This window comes from Penaeus japonicus, unplaced genomic scaffold (genome assembly GCF_977035675.1).
Source record: "Penaeus japonicus unplaced genomic scaffold, GWHDUDI00000001_assembly GWHDUDI00000040, whole genome shotgun sequence".
Classification (NCBI taxonomy): Eukaryota; Metazoa; Arthropoda; class Malacostraca; order Decapoda; family Penaeidae; genus Penaeus; species Penaeus japonicus.
Window position 1 is genome coordinate 3,785,239 of NW_028234442.1, and position 7,500 is coordinate 3,792,738.

Genomic DNA, 7,500 nt, shown 5'->3' on the forward strand with positions numbered 1-7,500 from the left:
GACCGCTCCCGAGACTGGAGGAGTCCCACCTGGCGGAGCTCCGAAGTGATAAAAAAAGTGGTCCGGCCGGTGAAGTCGCTGTCCTGCTACTCTCTCCTAATTGGATATTAATCTGATAAGAATATTGCCTCTGCCCACCCTATCACCCTGTCCTCCTTATACTTGTCTTCCCCTCTCTTCTCCTACCCCTCCCCCCCCCCCTTTGAGAAAGAGCCCCTCCCCCTTACTTCTGCCTACCTGTTTATTTTCCGAGTCATCTGAGTCAACTTTTGGAACTTTGGCGGTTTATGTTACGTATTTCTTGGAGGATCGTTGACTTCCCGTTTATACGTGATACTCTTTACGGAATTTTATGTGCACCAGTTTTACACTTCGGCTCCGGCTGTCATTTAGGCAGGGGATTTATGTGCGTTTTATGTTAGGAAGGAAAGGTCTACATGGTTAAGAAAGTAAAAAAGTAAATGTAAAAGTAAAGTCGCTGAAAGAAATGGAAAGTAAGTGCAAAAACAAACATCCTTGGATATTGAAGTACAATTTTTGTGAGCGTAAGTGCACAAATAAAAATAACATTTGTGCCATAATGTATATATATTTCAAAGATTTAGAATATCAAAATAATAGAAGAAGAGAAAAAATAGTTGGAAAAATCCAGAGTCATCGTAACTCCAGGCTAATACAACATTGTTTAAACAGCTGCAAACGTGTAAAAAAAAAGCTTTGAATCAAAAATATAATTCCTTCAGTATATGGTGTCCGAAAAAAGGCTATTTGGCTAAATATGGAGTTTTATCTGGAGAGTGAGATCGGTCTGTTTTCCCTTGAGTTATATCTGCAAGTGAAAGTGCTTTTCTATAAAACTTGTAATTTACGAAGGCTGTGCGGTCTCACGATCACTCGGCATTCCAATAAACTTTTTCCTTGTACATGTCAATATATGTTTATTTATTATATAGCTTATCTAGGTATCTATCTTAATATGTATGCGTATATAAACAGATGCAGGCATATCATTCATATGACGCAGTCATTTTATAAGACGCTGGCTTTGACCTGCAGCAATTTCTGTCATGTTTGTTGTTATTATGATTATCATAATGATTTTAGTTATAATTGATATGAATATTAATATTATTTTTATTATTAATGCTCTAACTTTTACTAAAAGTTACTATTTCAACAGTAACGTTATTATCCAATCATTAGTACCACCAATGTTGTTGTTATTATTACAGTTATAATTATCAACACTACTATCATTATTGTCATTATTATTATTATTATTGTCTCCCCTGAACGAATTATGTATCAATTCATTTTGTATCATTTATGTAAAATGACTGATCACTTATGACGCAAATTGACGTGTCTTGCCTGTGACCCAGAGACCAGTTGATTAAACAGGTAATATTTAGGGTTAGCGAGCCTCCTTGAGTGCAAATTACGGCAAGGGAATAACTATTATACCGAAGGACATGCAAATTGCTCGTTTTATTATTCTGTTTTAGGGTTAAGTTCAGTAGATTTCAAAATAATGGCGAGGGTTTATAATGTGTTTCTAGTTCTCCTTCACATTGTTTTTGTTGATGTTATTATCAATAGTAAGAGCTATCTTTTTTATTTTTTTTACGAATTTGTTATTTTGCATTCCTTTTTCTTCAAATCATCACATTATTGTTATTATCATTGCTATCATTATTATCATTATCATTCATTATCATAATTGTTATTATTATCATTATTATTATAATTGTTATTATTATCACCGTGTATCATTATTATTCATTGTTATTATTATCCTTATTGTCATTATCATTGTTGTTATTATCAATATCATTAATATTATTATCATGTTTATTACCACTAAATTATAACAAACTTAAGCAATTAAAATAGGCCAACCACCTCCTCATAATCTCTAAATATAAAAGCGATTGAATAATTGAGTCATGTTATCATCCTGCTGACAGCTACAAGCCCGCAATAAAGTTTTAATCAGTTTATTTTTATCATCCGTGGCTATCTACGTCAGTCAATTAAGAATTTTCCTTGTTCGAGAAAGTTCAAATTTCATTACCCCTTTTCCGCTTAAAGAGTCTTATTTTGACTCAATGCTCACTTCGGTTGATTAATTCCTTAATTACTGTAACAATGGCAATGATGATAATGATAATAATAATGATCATTATATTAATTATAGATATAACAAAAACGACAACAATTATGATAATAATAGTAGTGATAATGCTTATGGTGATGATGATGATGATAATAATAATGCTTATGGTGATAATAATGATGATAATAATGATAATAACCTTTACTGCTGATAATGATCATGAAAATGTTAATAAAAATGACAATAATACTAATGATAATGATAATAATAATCATGATAATAACGATACTAATAATTCTAACAACAACAACAACAACAATAATGATACTACTAATAATAACGACATTACCACCCTTAACAGTCATCGAATTTCGTGCTTCGTGTTTTGAAATGACTCACGTAATTTTTCCATTCATGTTTTTTTTCTTCTTGTCATTCACAATTTGTAATGAGACCTGCTGGCTTCACTTTCTCCTTGTTCTGTCACTTTCATTTGCATTATCGTTTTGCCTGTTGTGGGTATTGTTATTTATTGTTATGTTATTATTCTTATCATCATTGAAATTGTTATTCAGTATTTGTTATTGTTATTATTGTTGTTATTATCGTTATTATCATTATCATTGTGGTAAATATCATAATTATAGTTATTATGGTTATTGATATTATCATTATCATTATTTATTATTATTATCCTGATCATTACCGATATCAACAATGATATGATAATAATAACAATAATAATAATGATGATAATGACGTGGTGACAATGATAGTCATAATGGTAGTAATAACAATGGTAATAATTGTTGATATTATCATTAAGGTTATCATCTTTAACACCAAATCATTATAATCAACATAATGATTGTTGTCATTATTATGATCATTGTTGTTGTTGTTGTCACAATAGCGATAATAAGAACTGCAAAAGTGAGAATCATGACATTCTTCTTCTTCTTATTATTATTATTATTATGCTGCCGCTGATGATGATGATAATGAGGATGATAATGATCATGATGATAATGACAACAGTGCTAATGATAATTAAAATAATGAGAATAAGTTTAATAATGCTAATATTAGTGACAATCATAATATTAATGCTGCTGATAATTATGATAATAAGAACAACAATAGCGGTGATATTAAAGATGATGATAATAATAATAATCATAATAATGATAAAGATCATAATGATAATAATTATACTTAAAACAACATTGATAACGATACTAAACTCCCTAGAACAGACAACATAACAAAACAATTTTACAATCCCTTATTAAAACACCTCTTCTTAAAATACATTGAGAAAATACATAAAATACATAAAATACATAAAATACATTTCATAAAATACATTGAGCATCTCAAATTCACAGCCGTAACGGAAACAAAATCATTGGCTGAGCAATAATTAATCAACACGTCATATCACTCACGTCTTTTGAACGTTCGACATGTCAAAAGACAGGCGAGCAGAATTTCAATATTTTTTTTTTTTTTTTTTTTGATTTGATAACAATATTATTTTATGTTATTTTTTTTAATAACGATATTATTTTTTAATATTATTTTTTATAACAATATTATTTTCTAATATTATTTTTTTTATAACGATATTATTTTTTATTATTATTTTTTTAATGACGATATTATTTTTTAATATTTTTTTGATAACAATATTATTTTATTTAATAATTTAATATTTATTTTTTGATAATTCAATAATAATTATATTTAAAAACACTGTTACGATTCCTAATGGTTATTATGGCAATGGCGATTATGGTAGGAATTGTTTTAACGAATATTATAATGGTTGATATAGCATTGGTAATAATGATGATAATAGCATTAACAATGGTAATAATGAAAAGGGCGAATTGAGAAAGTATAGATAACAATAACAACAATGATGATTATAATTATACGATTAAAATGATCATCTTAATAATCGAAACGATAATCGTAATGGTCAAAATAATAATCATAATGATGATTAAAATTATGATAATTGTCATGGTAATGGTCATAACAAAATTAATGTTTATATAAATAGTGATGATTTTTAGATTAAAGTAGCTGATATTTTTGAGCTTAGGGGTATGCAGGTGATGGTGGTGGTGGTGGTGGGGGGGGGGGGGGGGCTACCATGATGCCTGAGCTGTAGCCTTTTTTTCTTCATATTAATATTCCCCATTTGATCAGAAACAGGAATAAAAAAGTGTCCCTTTAATCAAATGAGTACCTTTTTTAATTAAGTTGAACCCAAGCCCTTCTAAAGGCCCGTACGCATGACTGCATGAAAATACGCAGAGACCAATTTCACAGCGCATGACTTTACTTACGTAAATACTCTGGTCTCATTAGAATATTGGTCGGCGCCCATATAGACATACATTTAAAAAAAAATAACATGTAAAAGACCAAATACAAAAATTGTATATCGTTGAAAGAAAAAGGTCAAAGGTCACATGCGGTGTTCCGTTCACATGGGCATGAAGAGCGTGCATGTTGTTTAGGTTCACCGCACACTTTCAAAATGTACTGAAGTCCTCATTGTGCATGATCAAAATTGTTACAATCATTGCCACCATCATCCTCATAATCGCTTTTTTTTATACTTCATTATTGCTATTGTTTATATTACATTGCATCGCATGCTTAAAAAAAACAGCCCTTTGTAATGATTATAGTAGTTGGTAATATAAGGATTGTAAATACACGAAAAACCACTAATGTTAGGAAATTATTCTGGAAGACTAGTAAACAAAATATATACCTATCTTATTGAGATGATAGGTGAAATATTGTTATTTTGATTTTATTAGGGGGGAAAATTATTTCATTTCTGTTCTCAACCGATTAATAACACCATCACTTGAAAATTGAACTGGTACATATACTCTTGAATTTATGAATGAGTGACACATACAGAAACGAATAAAAAAGTAAAATGTCCCTGATTTTGTTTATATATGTAAAATGAAAAAGAAAGAAAAAAAGAAAAGAAACAGAAAGCATTTCTTGTAACGGTTAACCTGATCATCATGACGTCATCGAGTGAGCTTTTCTGGGAATGGCGTCATATACCTCGTGAGAAATCTGTGCATTTGCTGTTTTTCAGATTGTTTTGATATATTTCTCGATATTATTGTCTATATGAGATATATATGACTGTAAGTTTTGATGTTTAGATTGTTAAAGGTTTTGGTAGTGGAATATTTGACCTGAATTGCGTTGGGAGATGACGTCATTGCATGATTTCCGTATACAGAATGTTTAGTCGGTAATAACACGAAATAACGAATAAAAAAAGCGAAATTATCAACGGATTCTTGTGAGAAAGTGTATGAATAAAGAGACTTAGGTCTTGTTATTCCTCTGCATCTGAATATAAGTAAAATAAGAAATCTTACGTGCAAACATTTCCCGCCAACACCTCCTGCCGTTACACACGAACCACCACAGAAAACCCAAAGACAAACAAAACCCACACCCACGGAGATCCTAAACACACACACACGCACGCAAACACACACAAACACAGACACACGCACTTACGCGAAATAACATACCCCGAAAATAAATAGGAAAGTACATATAGATCTATCTCCGTTTCCCTCCATTCACTCACCTGGTCCGTTCTTGCTCCCAGCCATGGCGGAGAACCAATACAGACCCCTGCTTTCCTTACTGGTTGACCTTCGTTGGGCGTGCGGGGGCGGGAGGCAGGGGTGGGCGGGGGGCGTGGAGAAGGGGTTGAGGGTGCGGGTGTAAGGGGGGGGATGGAAGAGAAATGGAGGAGGAGGAGGAGGAGGAATAAGAGGTGGAGGAAGTATTGGAAGAGGAGTAGGTGTGAAATGGGTGGTTAGGTGAAAGAGGAGGTGGAGGAGTGGGAAGTGGAGGTCGAGGTGGAAGAGGAAGAGGGGATGAACATGGGGGTAGGAAAGAAATAGAGGAAGAAGAGATGAGGAAGGAAAAGATGGGAAGAAGAAGGTGATGAAGATTAGGAGGAAGAGGAGGAAAGAACATTACCGAGAAGGGGAAGCAGGTGTAGAAAGAGGAAGTAGGAAAGGACGGGAAGAAAGAGGAAGAGGAGGAGAAGATAATTAGTCGCGGAAAACCTGGTGCCTGAGCTCATACAAAACCCAAGTTGCAATCTTTAAATCTTATTCATTTCCTTTGCTTCATCTTTATCATTTTTATCTCATTGACCATCTTTATTCGTTATGTTTTCCTCTATTCATAAATGTTGAATATTTACGTCGTGTTTCATAATTTATCTTTATTTTCACCGCTGTCTTGCACACGAGGAATTCCATTTAGAAAAGTTATTCATAATGAATATGTCAACAGCGATTTATGAGTCGTTTCATAAGCTTTTTAAGACTTTGCAAAAAGTAAATTACTCACATAATGCAGTTATTAAAACGAATGAGTGACGTCGACTACACAACAATAAAGTAACGTAATCGAATAGTATGTATTATGTACTCCCTTTAATGTTTGTAACTCTTAGGGACGTTCTAAGTCTCCCCAATCCTTAATCATCACAATTTCTTGATGCAAAATATTCTATCTATTAAGTCTCGTGCGCGGGGAATGGAAAAAAAAACTCATACTTTTTGTTGCACAAAGTTGCTAATGACGTCATTTTCCTATTTGTCTTCCTTTAGCCGACCATTCCCATTATTTCCCGAATGAACATGAGCGGAGGATTCACTTCTGCCCCCCCCCCCTCATCCTGGGGTATTCACGAACAATATTGTACCACGACTTTGGCTGTTTTTTTTTTTTTTTTTTTTTTTTTTTAGACAGGGCTTCCGTCAGGGGACGAAAATCAAAATCTCTTTATCTCTCTCTCTCTCTCTCTCTCACACACACACACACACATACAGAAACACACACACACACACACACACACACACACACACACACACACACACACACACACACATATATATATATATATATATATATATATATATATATATATATATATATATATATATAAATGTACCGATACAAACTTTTTCAACGATACCGATAACGACACTCCAAAACTGACCCGATACCAACATTACTAGTGATACCGATACAGGTACCAGCATATTGAAAACCAGTCTATCAGATTATTTTCCACAGTCGAATGAATTTGTTTCTAAGTATTCACTTCTTCACTCGGGCCATATGAACACCGGAAATTCGGAATTAATGTTTTATTTCATCTACAGTCTTCACATTTCCAAGTTTCCAGTTTCTTAATGAAGGGAAGTGTTTATTTAATTCTTGAGTCAGGGTATCTTGGCAAGTGTCTTCTTAATACCGGTAAATACTACTGTTTATGTGAATACTAGTTACACTTATCTATA

General features: G+C 32.7%; 1 protein-coding gene across 1 annotated transcript in view; it reads right to left on the reverse strand.

Annotated features, from left to right (window-relative positions):
* The window catches only part of LOC122258698 (uncharacterized), a 24,866-nt gene extending 19,031 nt beyond the window's left edge, over positions 1–5,835 (reverse strand). Inside the window, exon 1 of the mRNA XM_043024808.2 lies at positions 5,763–5,835. The gene's annotated coding sequence lies outside the window, so the exon portion shown is untranslated. The remainder of the gene's footprint in view (positions 1–5,762) is intronic.
* Positions 5,836–7,500: the final 1,665 nt, after the last annotated feature.